The sequence below is a fragment of the Elgaria multicarinata genome, chromosome 5 (genome assembly GCF_023053635.1).
Source record: "Elgaria multicarinata webbii isolate HBS135686 ecotype San Diego chromosome 5, rElgMul1.1.pri, whole genome shotgun sequence".
In the NCBI taxonomy this organism is placed as follows: Eukaryota; Metazoa; Chordata; class Lepidosauria; order Squamata; family Anguidae; genus Elgaria; species Elgaria multicarinata.
The window spans coordinates 53,410,137-53,431,389 of NC_086175.1; the positions used below are offsets into that span (position 1 = coordinate 53,410,137).

The 21,253-nt window shown below is 39.8% G+C and overlaps 1 protein-coding gene across 2 annotated transcripts in view; it reads left to right on the forward strand.

Moving 5' to 3' along the window:
* TBL1X (transducin beta like 1 X-linked) overlaps positions 1-21,253 on the forward strand; it is a 171,738-nt gene that overhangs the window by 91,977 nt on the left and 58,508 nt on the right. For both annotated transcript variants that reach the window (XM_063126363.1, XM_063126362.1), the window contains exon 3: positions 8,626-8,733. The gene's annotated coding sequence lies outside the window, so the exon portion shown is untranslated. The remainder of the gene's footprint in view (positions 1-8,625; positions 8,734-21,253) is intronic.

Sequence of the window (21,253 nt, forward strand, 5' to 3'; positions counted from 1 at the left end):
TTGCCCAGAAAGTTCATTGTAACATGGTTGATCACTACAGATGTGGCTGTTACTGTCATGTCTTTGAGCTGTTTTGCATGAAGCAATCATATGGGAGGGGCAGAAGGTATGTCATTTTATTTTAGATTAACTTGCTTATAGCAATTTAAATAAATTGTAGCCCTGCTGCTGGGTTCATGAAATATTTCAAGCTCAGATGAAATAGGTCAACATACTTGTTTAAAACTCCAACAACAACAAGTAGCAGTAGCAGTTAGATCGTGGTTATTTACTTTGTGAATCCACAGATTCTCTCAGCAACTTGCTAGGAGCATGTTCTTTCAGCTCTCTGGGAAACTGGACACTCATTAGTACACAAATCTTTATCCCAGAAGTCTTGTGTCCACAAACAGTTACAAAATGGCAGAGGCCCAAGTGACTTCTGTTGTTACTTACCTTCTCCCTACCTTTCAAAACTGAGAGAAGCCCCTGCTTTTCTCACAAGCCCTCTATGCTTACCAGAGGATGTAGGGGAGGAGGTCAGTGGCAACCATGCATAAGCCAAGCCCAACATTTATCTTTGAAGATGGAATACTTTCTCTAAAAGAGCGCGCGCACACACATTTTGGATAAGTGAAATATTTCCAGATGAATACATTTTTCTAAAATATCAAGCCCTATTGCAATTTCTTGTTTGGGATAAAATGCTCCATTCCCACATTTTTAGATTTGTTATTCATACCTTCAAAGACTTAAGGCATCCTGCCAGCATATGACATAAGTTATATAAAAAATCTTTCCAAGCGTTTGAAAAAGGAATTGAGCCAGATCCGGAGGAGTCCATCTAAATATTTGTTCGTAATGTGACCCATAGTCAAGTCCTTCACTATACTGAATGTGAACTGAACCCAAAGTTAACCATAATAATAAAAATGTGCCTTCAATCTCAGTTTCTATTAACAGAACATAGTAAGCCAAAATATGTCTTACCCTTTAAAACCAAACAACAACAACAGAGATTAATAAATAAATGTATAACCCTTTTTCAAGGGTTTTATTGTGTTTTTTACACAATAAAAAAGCAGTTTATGAATTTATTAAATATTTAAGTTTATTTTAAAAGAATACATAAAGCCTAAAAGCAATATACAGTACATAAATGCTTTTTTCCCTTTACTTATGTCTAGGGAAAAGTTAGTGATAAGTTATAACATATTTAGTGTGAAATGCATTCCTTTTTTTCATAACTTACTTCAGTCAGGGCCAAATATAAACATAATGGCCTGGTTCAGACAACACGCTAAACCATGCTGCTTAACCCCAAAATGGTTAAGGGAATGCGTTCCCTTAACCATTTTGTGGTTAAGCAGCATGGTTTAGCGTGTTGTCTGAACCAGGCCAGTGGGGCGGTTTGAATGTAATGCTAAACCAGGATTTGGTGTTGCATGGATGAGCCTCTGGGAGCCCACGCAAAGTGCTTACACACTCCCTCTCCTCCACGTTTGGGACTCCTGCCGCATTTAATTTCACTTGCGTTGATTCCTGGCGTGTTATATAAAAAGACAAAATTAGGGTTTCAAACAAACTCCGATTTGTTAAGCAAGCCGGCAAAACAAGACAGGATTTGCTGTTGATTGTTTAGCAATTGGCTAGGGTTTGTTTTAAAACATGATTCCTGGTTCTTATGTGATGACAAGGCAAGAGTTGGAGAAAGTGAAAATAAACTCGACTGGATTCCTCCTGACCATACCGGAGGAGAGGACAGGTGTGCATGAGCTTGAGCCTTTGCTCGGGTTTGCGGAGGTTTGGGCACGTAATGCTAAACCCCGGTTCAGAGTTATGTGTGAGCGCAGCAAGTCCCTTACCTGATACAAAAGTTACATTATTTTTCCTTTGAAGTTCATTGCACTGTAGAATTTGGCTGGCAAACAGGTCTTAAGGGCAACAATAAATCAAAATGTTTCTGTTAACACTAGCCAAGTCCACATGCTGCCAAGTGTAAGAAGACTTTCTAACTGAAATGTAATGGTTCCAGCAGAAGAAATAGGCCAGTACAAAATCTTGCTCTAAACAGACATAAGTTTTGAAATGGATTTATATACTGCTCTATGCGCACACTATGTACACTACTGATTCATAATCCTTATCAGCTGCATCTGTGCCTGAGACACAGGCTACAGGTTGCAGAACTGCTGTTCAAGGGCTTGCATACACACTCAGGGCATGGCTAGATGGGGCGATATCCCAGGGATCGCCCCGGGATCATCCCTGTGCATCCACATGATGCACAGGAGATCCCGGGGGCAGGGAGGGATGATCCCTCCTTTTACCTGGGATAATGGGCACCACTTCTGTCCCCACTTTTCCCACAGTTTTAGGATGATCCCAAGACTGCGGGATGTGTGGGCACCCATCCCGGTTTTGTCCCAGCTCCTCACGAGTACCCTCTGGGAGCTGGGCATGGAGGTCTTCAGGAGCTCTGTGCCCATCAGGGATGGGGTGGGGTGAGCGGGAGGTTTTTTTTAAAAAATGAGCGCTCCTGCGCTCATTTCCAATAAAAAATAAAAATAAAATGGCGGGCGCGATGCCCTCTTCCTCCCGGGACATTGTGTGTGTGTGTAAGCTGAGGGGGATGATCTCGCGATCATCATATCGCGAGATCATCCCCCTCCACCCCACTGGTCTAGTCATGTCCTCAGTTTCATTACTATTTTTCTCTCTTAACACAGTTCACCAAAATTTATGGTATCTTCTCAAAGACCTTGTGGGAGGGTGTCCTGGCGACAACAAAATCTGCCGAAGTTCTTTAGTCTTTGCCCGGGTTTGGCTTGGTTCCTTTGGATCCCAGTGCTCCAAGGACAAATTTGTGACCACAAATTTTGACTGGCTGCAGGGCAGCCAACAATTGTTGACCCAAATTTGCCCAGGGAACGCTTGGTATCCAAAAGTACCCAGCCAAACTTGGGCGAAGACCAATAATAGCAAACTGGGCAAGACTGGAAAGTTTCTCTTTGGTGGGAAACTGTCACCTTCCTGAAGTTTATTGAAGTGTGTGGACTACTACCTGTGCCTTCACAGATAAATGTGATTTACTATAGTATCTGTCTTTGTAGTTCTTACAGTTTGCTTGTGGTTTGTGGATGGAAATCTTGTAACTACTGCAAAACAAAAGGTCTTCACACTTAATGAAAAACTCATTCGATGAGAATATCTATTTCATTAGAATCTATACATTACATTGCCTTTCTCTAATTTGATGTTCTACAGACGTTTTGGACTGCAACTTGCATGACCCATGGCCATTGGCCATGTTAGCTGTTAATGGGAATTGTAGTCCAAAACCAGACTGGGGAAGCCTGCTATATGGTCTCCTTGGCACAATATGTTTTCTTAATGGAAATAGAGATTTGATTACATAGGAAACATGAATGAAATCAAAGCATTATTAACAAAGGAGTAAACAAAAATCAACAAATTACAGTTATTCCAGGGGGGAAAAAGAGTACAGAGTATGAAGACTGCCATAGATGCAAGAAATGTACTAAATTAATTTTTTAAAAAATCAAGCTGAACCGGAAGAAGAATATTTGTGAAACATCTTGAAAGCCTCCTTCCAGGGTGCTTGTCTTGTCACTTCATAAAAGGGTTTCTTTGGTTACTTATTTTCTTCAAATAATTTGTGTGTATTAAGCCAGCAATTAATTTTTTTGGTTTGCATTTCTAAAATAAGTTCTGTGCCTGGCCAGATACGCTATTAATGAAGAAAATGTGTTGCATATTTTGTTTGTTTGTTTTTGTTTACCTGCTCTAAATGATGCAATTGTGAGAAAGCATTAGCAGCAAGCTGGCATCTTGACTACAGCCGTATTAATGGAATAGGGCCCCTATTACCGATGATTCAGTCATCTGTCAGCCTGATAAATGGATTAGTGTAAGAGGTATTCCAGTGGGGAAATGTAGCCCATAGGGCTTCCAGCTAATTATATTTAAGTTGTTTAGTACTGCTGGGAAGCCGCATCCAGGCAATTGCTGAAAGCTTTGATGCAATGTGCCCCATTAGACTTTGTGTTCAGAAACTCATTATCCTTTCAGGCTTGTGTTGGATGGATTCTAGGAAGTCGACATGAAATGGAGAGCAGCAATAAATAGCCATGCAGACATTTTAATTCAGCTTACAATCATTTCCTGACTCAGCAACTATTGGCCTGTGTGATTTGTGTGCCATACCTGCATTTAAAGGATAATGACGCTTTAACTTGATTTGTTATCTCTACAAATCTTTTTAGACTATCGTGCATCCAAATAAGAATATGATTTGATCTTCCTAAATCAGAATTTAGAGCAGGGGAATGCTATGTATTCCTCTCCATCCTAGGATCCCAGGTGGCACTGAGAGCATAAAGTGCCTCTCTTAAGTTATCTGCGTCTGATCACTTGATTGCAATTGTCTCCTAAGTGCCTGACCTCACAACCATTACCCGAGCTTTACGACTTCAGAGTTTGAGTAACTATTGGGTGTGCCTTGCAGGGACTGCCCTTTAAAATCACTCAGAAGTTACAGCTGGTTCTGGAGGCAGCTGTCAGGGGGAGCTGCGGAGAACATATTACACTAGTTATCTTATGACAGTGTTTGCTTCCTGTTCGCTTCTAGGTGCAATTTACTCTGTTTACACTCATCCTCATCGAGAGCAGGCACTCAGGCAAGCAAACCGAATGTGCAAAACGAGTCCCGGAGTGGGGCTGTTTTTCAAGAGTATATATGTGATTGTGTATCTAGGGTCCATTGTTATATATGTTGATGGGCAAGAAGAACATACCTGTATGGTGTGGGGTTCACCCATCGCCTCTTTGAACATGTTTGCTTCAGCTGTATGTGTGTTGATATCTCACTCAAAGCCTGGAGTAAACCAGCTGAAAGGCCTAGTTTAAATGAGGCAAGAGACATAGACAATGCCACACATGTAAGTTCTTGCCTCTCTCTTGGCATACTGGGCCTAGTAAGTGGCTGTGTGGCAAACAGGGCCTGCATGTCCTCGCCCTCCCATCTGTTTCTGCTGCTGCCTACCATCTTTTGCTGCCACGAAGATAGTTTGTCTCAGACCTATGAAGCTGGGGCTGGAAGCTACTGTAGTAATACCTTGTGTTGCCTTGGGTGGACAAAATACAGTGCAGCTGTATAGTAGGTGTGCTCACAGGTGTCTCTGTGTGTTTTCTTCAGATGGTACTTCACTCAAAATCCCTAGAACAGAAGCATTCTAATGTCATGACTCCAGATCACAGAGCCTATACATGATCGATGGTATTGAAGGGTACTGAACTGTCCAGGAGAATTAGCAAGGTTGCATGTCCCGTGTCCATCCCTTGGCATAGGTCATTAGGGTGATCAGGAGAGTTTCTCTGCCAAAACAAGTCCTGAAGCCAGATTGAAATGGGTCCAGATAATCAGTCACATCCAGTAGTATAGAAATGAAATAAATAAATAAATAAATAAATAGTATCTGGAGTTGAGAAGCCATCAGGGCTTTCTTATGTGAAATTGCACAATCTTCTGTTTAAGGTGGCCAGGATTGCCTCCTCTCATAAAGTGTCATGAGATTACCTCCTGAACTCAGTTATACACAGTTCCTTTATGCTAGATGAAATCAGTCATAAAAGGCAAGGGTTGTGCAGGCACAAGGTGCATGCACTTTCTCTTTATTGACTGAAATATCTTCCCATGAATCCAGACCAGTTGGTGCTCTGGACCCATGCTCAGACTGAACAAATAACTTTGTGGAATCCAGGTGAAGGGATTCGTGCAGTTTTACCCTCTAGCAAGCATATCATAGAACATTTCCGATAGCTCTTTATTATCTCCCTGCAGGCCAGGATGGATCAGGGTGCACAGACCACTTGGAAATGTTTTGTTGAATGACACCTTGGGGTGCAGTGGCAATGAAATACTCATTATTAGGCATCCCTAATGGGTATGCCTAATAATGAGCTCTTAGCTGTATTTGATTGTATTAATACCTTTATGAAGTTCAGATTTAGGGTGATTCATAATGTTTTAAAATGATATTTTCTGTCGGTTCTTACATCTCTAGCAACTGGATCATTATCTGAGTACTTTTTCTCCTTCCTTTATATATTCGTGGTACTGTTCATAGGCAAAATATGCATGTGTTTCCCCCACCCCCAATTCTTAAAAGTCTTATTTCCAATTCTGGAATGTTCTAAAAAAATAAATAAGCCTCATATCGAGCCTTATGCCTTGAGAATGCTTGGCAAAAAGACCTTTTAATTTAAGGCATTTTGCGTCGGTGTTGCATTTCTATATGCTTCCTTTTCACATTTCTCATGACATTTGGCATGGTGCACACACCTCACCCGGAGTCTCCTTAGCTGCTTGGCTACAGATTTATGGCCAATTAGTTGAAAGACGTGATCTATTAAAGCAAATGGATAAAGCAATATAAATTGTAGGCACAGAAGCCCCAATCTGGCTCAGGATTACAGCTGGGGGCAGTAAAAGGGTTAAAGCTCTTTACAGGATCCCAATCTGGATTGTCCCTCCCCCATGCTTACTCTATAGTTAAAAAAACACACCAAAAAGAAACATTAGCTTTTTGTCTGTCTCTCAACTCATATTCAAACCCAGGCCTTCCAGACTCTCTTGATTTGATTTATTACATTTATATACCACCCCATAGCCGAAGCTCTCTGGACAGTTTACAAAAGTTATACAGGGAGAGTGAGCATAGAGTTGCTTGCTTGCAATGTGATTGGCTCTCACATTCCAGTAAATTCTTCCTTATTGACCCATAGGGCTGTTGGTTTGTTAAAGGGTAGAACACCAGCTTGCATGGGTGCAGGGAGTTACAGACTGGACCATCCCTAATCTGTAGATTGGGCGGGGGAGAGTGATTGGCAAATCATTCATGGAATGCAATATATGGGAATCCCCAAAGTTGGTAGAGCACACTAAATCTCTCCTTTTCTTTCCGCTGATCTCCCTTGACTCTAATTCTCACCATATTTAGCAGAGTTTTTCCTTTCCCTTATCTCTGTTTGAACACCAGGAGGTGAAACAATAAAAAAGCCTGCTCACATAAGAGAATTTTGAATTTTATTCTAAGTTAATAATACCTTATCAGGTCTTGTCTTTCAAGAATCAAGATGAACAGTGGAGGAAAGGCCCCCCTGCTCAGAGCTAAGAAAGAGAAAGGAATTGCAGTTTTATTTCTCGCCTGCTTCCCGGTTCTCATAGGCCATGCCTGTGTCTAGAGAATAAATTTTGGAAGGGGCAAAACGTAAGAAGTGCATGGAGGGCTTGTATTTACTGAGAGGGGGCATAAGAAGGGCCCAGGTGGAAGAAAGAGGCTGAGTGAATTTAAAAGGGCACTTTTCTGGTGAGAAAAATTGAGTTCACCAGTGGTGAATTCATGAGGGCTGGTGGGGATTTTCCCTACTACTATATATGTTAATAAATATCCTGTATGTCATGAATCAGTCTCTAGATATTTCTAATCAAAGGACTTCTTTGTGATGAGTGCTAGTATCTAGTATAGTCCAAGTGTTTCCAGAATAGTAATTCTATTTTTTACTTGCCAATGGAACAAAATATAAAAAGGCAATGGTATCAACTTATTATCCAGGTTTGGACAACACACCATGGCTCACATATGTTACATTCTACAAACCCAGCGTGCAGGGGTTATCCAAGGGTCAAACAGCCCTCGCATAACCCTAAAACAGACCATGGGTTATATGAGGGTTGTTTAACCCTCACATAATCCACGCTTGCTGGGTTCACGCAACATGTCAACTCCCGAGTAGGGGTTGCATATTCAAAATGGTGGCCGTACATGCCCCACACGTGCCACTGCATCACCGTGGGTTAAATAAATCATGGTGGGCTGTTGTGTCATGTGACCAGCCCCATACTGAGGGAGATTTGCTTTAGATAGATTTATTTATTAATTAAAACATTTGTATCCTGCCCTATATCACGAGGATCTCAGGGCGGCATATGGATAAAATTATACAAACTATGTAAAACAATAAATATACACAGCTAAAAACAAATTAAACCATTAATCGAGCTAAAACCAGTATAAACCAGTTCAAACAGATAAAACAATGTGCAAGCTTGCTGAATTTAGCCATCAAAGGCTTTGTTAAAAAGCCATGTCTTTACTTGGTGCCGAAACAAAGCCAGCGCTGCTGCCAGGCGGGCCTCCGATGGGAGGGCATTCCACAGCTGGGGTGCCACAGCAGAGAAAGCCCTCTCCCATGTTTTCGTGTGTGTGGGGGGGGGGGGGGACCTTGCCGTATTCTAACCTCCTCCAGCAGGCAACATTAGAGGCCCGGGATTGCACTGACGTTGTTTCTATCCTAAGGCTGCACTTAAATACACACTTGGAAGTAAGTTCCATTAAATTTAGTGGGACTTCTATCCTTGTAAATTCTCATCGGAATGTGATGAAAGGCTCATAAACATGTGACTTTAAGAAACTTTTAATTAATATTTCATTAAAATGTAGATAGTTAATGCAATAGCTGATGTTGTTGGCAATGTGTAGTAAACTGGAGGAGAGGGTGTGCATTTTGTTAACTTTTCAATGCAAATTTGATCTGACTAAGGAGGGCATCTTTTCATTCTAGATTGCTCCACTGTTGAATGTAAAGATCTCCATGGTAACTCAAACCCCCAGCCTCTTCTCAGCAGCCTGCAAGAAGCAGTTTTCAACAGCTCAGAGGTCTCACGACCAGGTAAGCAGTGTTTGAACCTTAGGTTGCCACCACACTTCCTGCATCCCTTCCAATATACAAAGAACTTGGATTGTAATGAGTCAGAGTCCTTGTTATATTCAGACTGGATGATTATGGTTTGATATTTATTAACAAACAAGGAAAATGAACCAGGAGGTGGGGAGGCGAAAGGTGAAAGAGGAATCCTCAGCCATGACATTCATTGCCAGCTTCATAAACGACAGTTACGAGCCTCAAGCAGTCTTCCAAACCAGGCCAAAGTGTAAGCTAATTTGGGCTTCAGTTGAATTGGCTTGTGTTCAAAGGAAAATCCAACTTAATGCTTTATGATCTAAAAGCAGGTTTAGTATAGAAACACAACAAGCTTCAACAATAGGCTGAGGCAGTGTCAAGAACTGCTGACTATTGTGCCTTATGGTGAGCCATGTACTGCAGTCTCTCGGAAAGAACCTTCTAGATGTGACATGGCTCTAGAGGCTGGCATTTGGCTCCTCCTGGACAGGAAAGAGTATAAAGGACTTCTTTTTCCAGTTGCGCCTTGGTTGAGCTACAAGGTCTACTGAAGCTCTTGCATGTCTTGCATTTCTTGTGTTGCCCTCTGTCCCAATTCCTACCTTGGTGTGCCTTCTGATCCTAGTTGCTCATTGTATAATGGCTTGTTCTGTGGTCCTGATTTCTAGTTTGCCCTCTGTTCATGATTGCTCTTTGATCTGGGCTTCCGGTTCCCAGCAGTTGACTCTCTCCAGACTACTGCCCACGGCCCAGCCCTGACACATAGGTGAATCAGGAACCTCTGCTCCATGAAAATCACGTGCTTCCCTTTACTTTATGGATTCCATAATTCTCTAGAGCACTTTTAAAGGTAGCTTTTCATAAGGTGAGACAGTGAATGTAAATAACCAAAGTAGAATAAAACAGATCATAATCAAATAATTAAAAGCCTTGGAGAATAAGATGATTTTAACCTGTGTATAAAGTTGGGAATGTTAGATGTCTCTCTCACTTGTCTGGAGAAATCATGTATCAACAAGGTTACAAAGCACCCCAAATTCTGGTGTTTTGGGAATATAGTGCCTGTATCTGGAAGAGGACTAGGGTTTTTTAAACTTGGGTAAGAACAGAAAAGCAGGTTCCATAGGATATCGAGGTCTTGCACATCCCAGATGGACCTATAAACTTACTGCATACAACTTTCTGGTTAGCCATTGCGCTCTGATCAATTTAATTCCTCACTGTTAACACTTGCAAATTTCAGATCATGAAATATTTTATTTTATTTTCTAACTTTCTTGTTTAAGCCAAATGGAAAAATAAATAAAAGAATTCAATGCCTTTTAAAGCTGTGAGTCTCTGAAAACCCGATACTGCCTCTTTTTGTCAGTTTGGTTTAAGACAATCAGCAAAATGCCCCTGGCTATCTTGTTCACCTGGACCTATGATTGCCAGAGCTATGCACCCATCAATTCCCATCCTTTCCTCACATCAAGAAGAAAAGAGGATCCCATTGTCTTCTTTCTTCCCTTAATGTCCGACATCTAAAAATCCAATTTTCCAACATTCATGAGCAATCTTAGAAGATAGACTTGATTTGTTTTATTTTGATTACTAAATCCTGAGAAATATAACCCATATCCATAGATCACACATAGAGGAAGAGAAGGAAAGAGGATTGCTCCCATCCTTTCTGCTCAGAAGAGCAAACTCATTTCCCCTCCTCTCTATTTCCCCTTATTTTTCAGAGAAGGAGCTCAACAAAGCTTACTATCACTTCACAAGTCAGAATCAGAGAGGTAAATATTTGCATTAACTTCTATTTTCCTTCGAAGTAGTTCATTCTGCAATTATTCTCTTTTTCTCCCATTTTCCTAATACTCCATCGCATTCCAAACTCCAAAGGCAAGCTCCCTTTTGCTGTTTTATGGCATTCCATCCACTTTCTTCCCAAACTCCTGCATTTTTGCTCTAACACTCCAAAACTCTCTCACAACGCCCCCAAAGTTCTTCTTTCCCCCCACTTCCTCCCACTTCCTCCGTGATCAGCTACACACACACACCCTACTAGAAGATAAAACTGTTCTCTTTTGAACACCACCCCCCAAGACAACACAATCATTTTTCTATACATCCCAGTGCATTTACCTTCACTACTGAGTTTAAATGCTTGATTATCTTTAACCTCTCAGTCTTCAAGTATAATTCTAATTCTCCAGAGTTATGTATAGTTCTAATTCGTCTGATGTGTAGTTTTAATTCATTTTAAATTCTTTGTTAATAAAACAAGAAATTGCTTTCAAAGACCTTGTTGTAGTTTTTCATTCTGTCAGCTTTTGCATGGTATCAGGTTTTTCTAAGTGCCTAGAATTCAACACCAAAAGATGTCTCACATATGTGTTTAATTTACATGTATGTGATATGCACATCCATGTAAATTAAAGCATTCTTTGTAATACACTTAAAGGCTTTCTCACTGTTTGCCACTTGCTACACTGCTGAAGGTTAGAGGACTCAGAGGAGAGTTTCATTTGCAGAGCTGACATTACGCTAAAGCCACTGTAAACAGAAACACCCCCACCCCCACAGAATATCAGTATATTCGTGAAAAGTAATAGCTATCTTCTGCAAAACTTCATGTGTCTTTGCTCCATTGAAATTAATCCTTCAATAGAATAGCAGTAATTTTATTTTTAAAATGGGGCCTAAATTTGCTTGCTAGCAGGAGGATGGAGCTGGCCTGGCAGGGAGTTCCAAAGCTTGAGAGCAGCCGCTGAGAAGGCCCTGCCTCATATGCCATTTCGTCCCATCACTACGAAATGTACCTTTTGTAGTGATAGGACAGACAGAAAGGTCTCTTCTGAGGATCTTAAAACCCAGGTAGGCTCATAGTGAGAATGTGATCTTTCATATAGCCTGCTCTCAAGCCATAAAGGACTGTATATGTCATACCAAGCACTTTGAATTATGCCTGGAAATTGACCGGCAGCCAGTAAAGCTGTTGCAATGGAATTGCATATAACAAGCTCATGTCAATAGTCGACCACAGCATTCTGGACCAGCTGATGTTTCCAAACACTTTTCAAAGGCAGCCCATGTAAAGCGTCCAAATGGGGCATGTGTCACTATGGTCAGATCTGACATTTCCAGGAACGGTTGACCCCATACAGTTCAGGCAATTCCCTGATCTGCCTTTTGAGCAATGAAGAACACCTCTGTCTTCTCTGGGGGTTGGACTCGATGGCCTTATAGGCCCCTTCCAACTCTACTGTTCTATTATTCTGTAGAATTCTGTTTTACTTTTTGTGAACCGCCCAGAGAGCTCCGGCTATTGGGCAGTATAGAAATGTAATAAATAAATAAATAAAGATTCAGCTGAATTTTAAGATGCCTTTTTTAATGGTGTGCTGCTTTTTATGATGCACTGGTTTTAAATATTTGAATTAGTTTTATGTATTTTATGGTGTTTTTATTTGTGTTGTACCCCGCCTCGATCCAAAGGGAGAGGCAGGTAACAAATAAATATATTATTGTTGTTGCTGTTCACCCTCATCCAGTCCATTATAAGTCCATATAAGTCCATATAAGACACTGGCTTCCTTGGATTCAGATGGAAAGGAAAGCTATCATGTTTTGATTATAACTTCTTGTTTTCATCTTTCAAATAGTTAAGGTTGTTTTTAATATCAGAGATCTTGTTAGTCACATTTTTCATATACTGTTTCATTTCTTTAAATCTTAAAGAATTACGTAGCATATTGTGCTATGTAAAAATTAACATTCTTTTATGTACCTGGGATGTAAATGCTAGTTTATTTATTTATTTATTTATTTTTATTTATTTTATTACATTTATATACCGCCCCCCAGCCGAAGCTCTCTGGGCGGTTTACTTAAGAGTAGAACCATTGAAATGAAAGGTACTTAAGTTAGTCATGATTGACCTAATTCTCATTCATTTCAGTGGGCCTATAAGTAGGACTAACATTGGATGTTTGTTTGTTTGTTTACCAGCTTATTTTTTTCTACATTGGTTATGCTCAGCCTGAGTTCCAACAATGGTGGGACTTGAGTGGAGGTGAGTTACTGTGTCTTAATGTCCAGGGCTGTGGAGTCAGCACATAAAACCTCCGACTCCTTTATTCATGGCACCTCTGACTCCTTTAATTATATATTGATATAGGAAATAAATTTCCTATGTATTTCCTTTATCGACTGCAAGCACGCAACTTTTTAGAACCCTAACCTGTTAAAGCCCGGGTCTAAAGGCAGTAGCTAAGACATTCTGGTTTTTTTTTTTATTATTATTTATAAAAGAAGCCCAAAAATGAAAACAATGAGGTTATATTTTTATTTATTTATTTAATTGCATTTATATTGCCCCATAGCCGAAGTTCTCTGGGCAGTTTATCAAGACTATAGAGTATAAAGTAATAGGATATGAAACTATAAAAGAAAATCAGGAACAACTTTCTCTACTAGTTAAAAAATCTTAAAGTATATACTTTGATATCAAAGTCAAAACTACAAAAAAGTAAAAAAAAACAATTGAACACCTAAATCAACTTAACAAATGACCATTTTAAAAGAAATGAACTCAGGTACATAAGTAACAAACCTTTTTCGAGATTAAAGTATCATTTAAATATAAAATACAAGTGAATATACATATTGCAACTCTATATACAATTTAAATTTATTAGGAGTCGGAGTCGGTACATTTTTACCGACTCCGACTCCAGTAACCCAAGAATTGCTTCCGACTCCACAACTCCGACTCCACAGCCCTGTAATGTCTACGTTCCCTGATGCCCTGTAATCAAGGCTTAGTAGAATATGCTCGTTAAAACATCTCAAAAGTTTGGCTTGTCTGCAAGTTACGGTTTCAGCATTTACCTCAGGGCGAGTTGGCATTACCTTGTAGTAGTTGTATCTGTCTTCATGCTATATTTGGAAGTAAGTTGTTGTGCAAATACCCCTAGGTAGATTCTCATTTATGCCTTTTCTTCCCCCAACTATAATTTTGAGGGTGAGACTTTGAGGAAGGATCAGATCTGTTTTCTGAAACTATTAGTAAAACTCAGTTCCAGTGAAGTCAGTGGAAGCTGAGTTGGCAGGAGCTGTAAAGAATGTTCCCTGAGGAGAATGTAACTGGCAGATTGGCACTGACAGGCTTTGCCTGACAGAAGGCTTCCACATCAAATTGTTTAATGCTCATCCAGAGTTGTACAAAGATCGCCAGGGTCCTGGAACCATCAAGCTTGTAGTGTAGCTCAATGAAAAGGTCCCAATGTTTCAAGTTTTGTTTACAAAGACTCTCTAATTTAACTGCAGCAGTATAGGAGAGGGGAAAACAGTGCAGTGAAATCATAATGACCTTTGTTGCATCGAAGCAGCTAAACCAGTATTCATCAACAGTGGTGAAATCATACACCTATTTCCATACTTCCTGACCGAATGACCTGTAAGAGGTGCTGTTTCAAAAGCTCCGTCGGAAATGGCATACAGGAAGTCGGCTTACCATGTGGTAAATGTATGACAGTGACTTGTATGACTTGTTTATTCAATGCGGACTAAAGCAGTGAAATGTAATACAGAACACACACACATCCCAATTATGCGTGGTTGTGGTTTTTCCTAGATGTTCTATTGCTGTGTAATGAAGATGTTTGTTTTGTCTCAAATTCGCCTGGTTCAAGCATCATGCTAAATCTCACAAGTTACAGAAGCAACTCTGGAATGTTCCAATTGACATGGGTCAGGCACTGTGTGTGTGTTTCTTTGGCCAGAAATTGAAGTCACTTTTATTTTGATGGGCTTTTAATCTGTATCAACTAATTGTTTTGTTGCTGCCAATTTTAATGTGTAAAAATGTTTGCTTTTGCTGTGGTTAGGCTATGTTTGTTTGTTTTTGTCTTGAATTGTTGGTTCAAGACTTCTTTAGTATTATTTTTAGAAATTGCTTGTTAGTTGTACTTGTACTTTTAGAAATCAACGGGACTTAAATGAGCAAGACTAACTTATGTCCCATTGTTTACAATGGGTCTAATATAAGTACAGCTAGGCCTGGATCCAATCATATATTATTTTATTTTATGATTACGATGTGTGCTGCTCTTGGTAGTGGAACAGCAGGATAAAAAATTGTTTGTGTGTGTGTGTGTGTAACTTGGGGTAATAGTTTCAAAACTAAAATGGGTATATTTAATACAGATTTATATAGATTTTTAATACAGATTTATGGGTATAGATTTTTAAATCTGTTTGTACTGCGCCAGCCCAACTGCTGCCTTTTGAGTAAAGTTAAATGAGAAAGGGACAAGTATACTCAGTTTTGTTTGAGACATGGAATTGGGTTATGAGGCTGGACATGAAAGGTCCAAAATACTGGGCATGGTTAGATGAGGGTGGTTGAGGGGGATGATCTCGTGATTTTATTATCACGAGATCGCCCCCCTCGTCTATACGCAGCGCACAACGTCCCAGGAGGACGAGGACGTCGTGCCTGCCATTTTGGATTTTTTTAAAGGAAAATTAGCACATGAGTGCTCAAACGAAACTGTAAGGGTTTTTTTTAAAAAAAAAAACTCACCCTCCCTCCTGAGGAGCTCTGTGCCTGATTCTCAGCTCCTCGCATTTAGTCCCAAGGAGTCAGGACATAACCGCAATGGCGTCCCACATGTCCCACTGTCTCAGGATTATCCCGAGACTGCGGGGAAAATCGGAATTGAAGGTTAGGGTGATATCCTGGGGCAAAGCAGGGATTGTCCTTCCCTGCTCCCGGGATGCCCTGTGCATCATGTGGATGCACAGGGACGATCCCAGGACGATCCCCGGAATATTGCCCTGTCTAGACATGCCTGTTCAGATGATACACTAAGTCATGGTTAAGCTGCTAATCCTTTTGTAGCAAATAGTTAGTGAGCATATTTAAACCGTGTTTATGGAGCCACCATGGTGAGGAATGGTTCTCACAACATACTAAGTCATGGTTCACATGCTACGCTAAGCCATAAAGTTTAGCTCAAAATGCTTAACCACTGTGGCTTAGCGTGTCATCTGAACAAGGTCAATGTAAATAGTTTTTGTAACTGATTAACCAGAGAGTAAGTGCCATTGAACTCAATGGGAATTGTTTCTGAAAAGACATGTTTAGGATTGTGCTCTTTGGTTTAAACCTAGGTGGTTGAAGTTGAGTGCAACATGCTGCTCTCAACAAACTATATGACTGAACATAATTATTCGGTCCTAAATTTAAATTTGTGGTGGTTTTTTTTAGTAATTTTGACAGTTCTTTGGGTAACTGAGTATTTCTTTTTGCCATCCCCCTCTTCCACCTGCCCACAGTACTCTGCCATACTTTGCACTCAGTAATGAGAAGCTCAGTTCAGAGATCAATGCATCTGATTATTTAGTGCTTGATCCCTTTGCCCAGAGCATGTCTACCACCCACAGTGCTAATTAACAGGTGACACAGATAGGTTGAAAGGCAAAGATGACAGCTGCATCAATGCCCTCCCTTGTTCCGGCAGCTGTCATAAAGGACATGCAAGATTCCTCAAGGCTGCCTGGCAGATTGAAAATATGGAGGACAGTGAATATGAATGGTGCCAATACATATGGATTAAAGTTTCTAATCACTTCAAATATTGTATGACATGTAGGCTAGTAGACTTTTTTAAAAGCTGTGTTTACATAGTAATCTCATTGGTAAATTATATTATTGTACATTGTCCTTTTTTGGCCTAAGATGAGACTGTGAAGATTGGAGCAGACTTTACAGTTCGGTGCGACATAAAATGATGTTGCGCTGAATGCTAAGAACGGAAAGATAATAAGAGCTTTCTTTCTGCTCAACATTTGGTTTATATTTCAATTTCAGCTGCTTTGCATTTCCTTATTTTGAAGGAGACATAATGCTTTAATTTTTAACTTGCCCCATTAACAAACGCATTGAAGTCTAATTTGAACCTGACAGGCTCTCAGTTCTGAGGAAAATAAATCCCATTATTGCTGCGATTCCCTGAAGCAGCAAAGAAGGTGTGTGGTGGGGGTGGATGGGTCGGGGTCCCATCAGAGGAATGGAACTACTGGGTACAACCCATTTCTTTTAATCTCCATATATACCACACCATTTAATTCTGCAACATGCACAGGATTATGGATGCCAATTAATATAAATATTAATTGGTATCTCCATTACCTAATCTTCCCTTCTCCCTCAATATGTTTCTGATTTTACATTTATAGGGAGAAGGTTATTGCTTAATGTTTAGAAGTAATCTATTTGAAACACATTTCTAGAATTGGTGTCTGCTGATAGGTATTTCAACGCTTATTTTCAAAAGACTGGGGATTTAAAGACTGTTCTGATCTGACTTTTGATATTATCTCACCTATTGTCTCACTCACTGTCAAAATGTAGATTGTAAACTCCTTGGAATGAGGACTTGCCTTTTTTTTTCCTTTACTGCTCTCTCGACTACCGTGATGATAGTATATTTAATAGCAACAACAATTGGCATTCTTAACATTTTTTGGTTTGATTAATTGATGGAGCTATTAAGAAAGAAAGTACTGTGATTATTTTAGATAAGTAAAACAGGCTACCTTTTCCATAGTTAATTATTAGCCACATTTTTATCTTCACTGGGCAAAACTATTTAAGGTGATATGAATGATCTGGGGTTTGTCTTTTGTTTGTTGACTGTGTTTGTCAGAATAAAGCAGTTGTCAGTGGAGACTATGCTCTTAAGCATACTAAACTGCATCTACTAAATGCATTATCAGTTCATATTCTTTCCTGCAGTCTTGCTTAGGAGTGGCCTGTGGTCTGATATTTTCTATGTTTTATCTACCACCTCCACCCGGTTTCCTTATAAATAAAGATAAGTCATTCTGAGGTGTACATTTACTTGCAGACTTCTCCCACAGCAATATGTGCAAGATTTTGCATATTTTTAAGGAACACTTACATTACTCATCTCAGAAAAGGAAACATTCGTGTTGATGCTCCTACAAAATATGTTGATCACTTATTCTTCATGTTTAATATGCTTTCTCAGCATTGCTGCTGGTTTGAAAACATTGTGGAGACACTCATTTGTCTACACGAATGAAAACTGGTGTTCCCAATTCTGGGTTTCCCTATAACACCAATGTAGAATTTTGCTTAAATCTTCCCCTATGCCAATCCAATCCCAACCCACCCACTGCAAGTGTTTTCCTAGGATGTTTTTGATTGATTTCTCTCTCACCCACCCCTGACCTTACTTTGAAACTCAACGTAAGCTCAGAAAAGTGGGAAACAGCCTGGGGAACATTTTCAGAGAACAGTGAGGAGTTAAACACCCCTTCCTCTGCCCTCTGAATCTTCCTTATAAGTATGCATGCGGCACACAGAGTTAACCCAATAATTACCCATGGTTTGTTGTTGGGTTAACTTTAGGTTGTTTAACTCAGAAACAACCCAGAGTTTCCACATTTGGGCATCATGAAAGAACCCAGGAATTTCCTGAGTTGTTGACTGCAATCGGAAATGGCACACGTGCAACTTGCATGCCCCGTTCCTCTCACAGTTTAGCAAGCCAGGAATTGCCCAGAATGATGGGTGAACCAGACCACTGTCTCAGCAAATTAAGTTTTCTGAACGCACATTTGCCAAGATAGCATCAAGATATGTGGTTTAGAATTCCTCACATCCTTTTAAATGTTTCAATTTGTTGTCTGTTTTTAAAAATAAGAAGTTCCATTATATTAAATGTGTAAACACATTTGTGTCAACATCACATTAAGATGTCACAGGACTCTCCTTGCTCTGTCCTTGACGGCCCACTCAGAAAGCCATTATTTTTTAGATCAAAAGTTGGTAGCTTTAGTTGCTATATAAACCAGCTAAACTATGCAGGCTCAATTCATAAGTTGATGTAAATTGATTATTCCAGGTAGTTACTGTAACTGTAATTTCCACATATTTGTCCACTGTAGGGACACTGTCTAAAACCAGCTTCACAAATAACGGTGTTCTTACTAGCACTAATCTTTCTGGTTTATCTTAACATTAATTGTCTATGTCCTAAATCTTTTTTCTTATTTCCTTTCCCCTTGATTGCTTAGAATAATGTGTTAATAAATCGTCTAAAGCTCAGGTTTTTTCAATTATATAAAATAGGAGTAACCAAAGTTCTTGTGACTCAGAAGTAGGTCATGAAGTACAATACAACACAATCACACTAATTAAGAGGGCTGCTTCTCTCTCTCTCTCTCTCTCTCTCTCTCTCTCTCTCTCTCTCTCTCTCTCTCTCTCTCTCTCTCTCTCTCTCTCTCAGTAAACTGCCAAGAAGAAAAGATCAATACAGCAAAGACCCTTTTCACTATGGAGCAAAGGGAATTGGAAAAGATCCACTACTGCTTTCAGACCTTAAATGCTGGAGGCTGATGTCATTAAGAAAACCAGCTGAGGACTGAAAAATAAACCAAGCAAGCTAATAGCTTTTAAGTGTAGGAGGGGAGGGAAGAAGATTGCATAGTAAATTTTATGTGCAATATCTATCCATATATCTAAGGGACCGCCTATCATTATAAGAACATAAGAAGATCCATGCTGGATCAGACCAAGGGTCCAGCACTCTGTTCACACAATGGCCAACAAGCTGTCGACTAGGGACCCACAAGCAGGACACAGTCCAGCAGCACCCTCCCACCCAGCAACTGGTGTATATAGGCTCACTGCTTCTAATAATGAAGGTAGCACATAGTCATCAGGACTAGTAGCCATTGATAGCCCTCTCCTCCAGGAATTTATCCAACCCCCTTTTAAAGCCATCCAAATTGTTGGCCATCACCATATCTTGCAGTAGTGAATTCCATAACTTAACTATGCGCTGTGTGAAGAAGTACTTAGTTTTATCTGTCCTTAATCTCTCACCAATCTGTTTCATGAGATGACCCCAGGTTCTAGCATTATGGGAGAGGGAGAAAAATGTCTCCCTATCCACATTCTCCACACCATGCATAATTTTGTATACCTCTATCAGGTCTCCCCTTAGCCTCCTTTTTTTCTAAGATAAACAATCCCAGCTGTTGTAACCTCCCCTCATAGGGGAGATGCTCCACTCTCTTGGTCATTTTAGTTGCCCCTTTCTGCATTTTTCCAGCTCTACAATATCTTTTTTTTAGGGGTGGTGACCAAAACTGCACACAATATTCTAAGTGTGGTCGCGTCACAGATTTGTATAAAGGCAGTTGATACTGGCAGTTTTATTCTCAATTCCTTTTCTAATAATGTGTAACACGGAGTTTTCCTTCTTTACAGCGGCCGCACACTGAGCCGACATTTTCATTGAGCTGTCCTCCACAACCCCAAGATCTCTTTCTTAGTCAGTAACTGGCGGCTCCGATCCCATCAGGTTATATTTGAAGTTGGGATTTTTTGTCCCAACATACATCACTTTACAGTGGCCTAGGTTTTGGCCTCCCTTATGAACCTGCCCAGATATTAAGATCAGGAGGAAAGGCTCCCTCAGGGATGCTAATATGCTTGTAGAGACCCGTTGGTTGTACACACATGAAAGGGCTTTCTCCTGTGTTATTCCTAAGCGGAGGAACGTGCCCTTTCACAAACTACAATTGTCCCCCATTCTCTTAATATTAGAAAGGGCGTAAAGAGGCATCTTTTTAATTTTGCCTTTTAAATTATGTAATTTTTAAAATGTTTATGGTTTTAATGTTCATTTTATGATGTTATCGAGCGTGTTCAGACAACACACTGAACCATGATTAGTCCGCTAACCCTTTTGTAGCAAATGATTAGTGAGTGTGTTTAAACTGTGGTTATATATCCACTATGATTAGGAATGGTTCATACAACATGCAAAGCAACAATATTTAGCTCAAAATTCTTAACCACTGTAGCTTAGTGTGTCAACTGAACAGGGTCGTAGTTTCAGTTTTTAAAATTCTTGTTCACTGCCTTGATGGCTTTTTAAATTATGAACTTTAAGCAAATACTTTTCACGTTAGCTTATCCTCACAGGTCGTGTGGATTGCAAAAACTTTGGAAGCATATTGTAGAGCAGCAATACTCAAATTTTTGTTTTTTGTGGACCACTTGAAAATTCTGAGGGATCTCAGCTGGTCATTGCATATTTTTAGCATACTTAATATCAGATATTATTTTTAAAAAACATTCTTCAGTACAATCTGAAGAAAATCACAGGTGCTAGGCCAGGCTGTTATGAAGGGCCTCTTAACTTGTAAATTTGTAGAGAAAAATTAGAAGACAACTTGTATTATGGATATTATGCGCTAAGGCTTTGTTAGCTTGTTTAATAATCCAGCCCTGGTCAAAATGCCCTCGACTGTTGTCAGAAAAATAAATAAATAAATAAATAAATAAATAAGTGAATGGAGTTAATATACCACAGTTTGAGAATCTCTGTTCTATGGTACACTCTCAGAGTCACTGTCTCCACCTGTTTATTTATTTATTTATTTACAATATTTATTTACACTGAAAATTTCAGAGCAG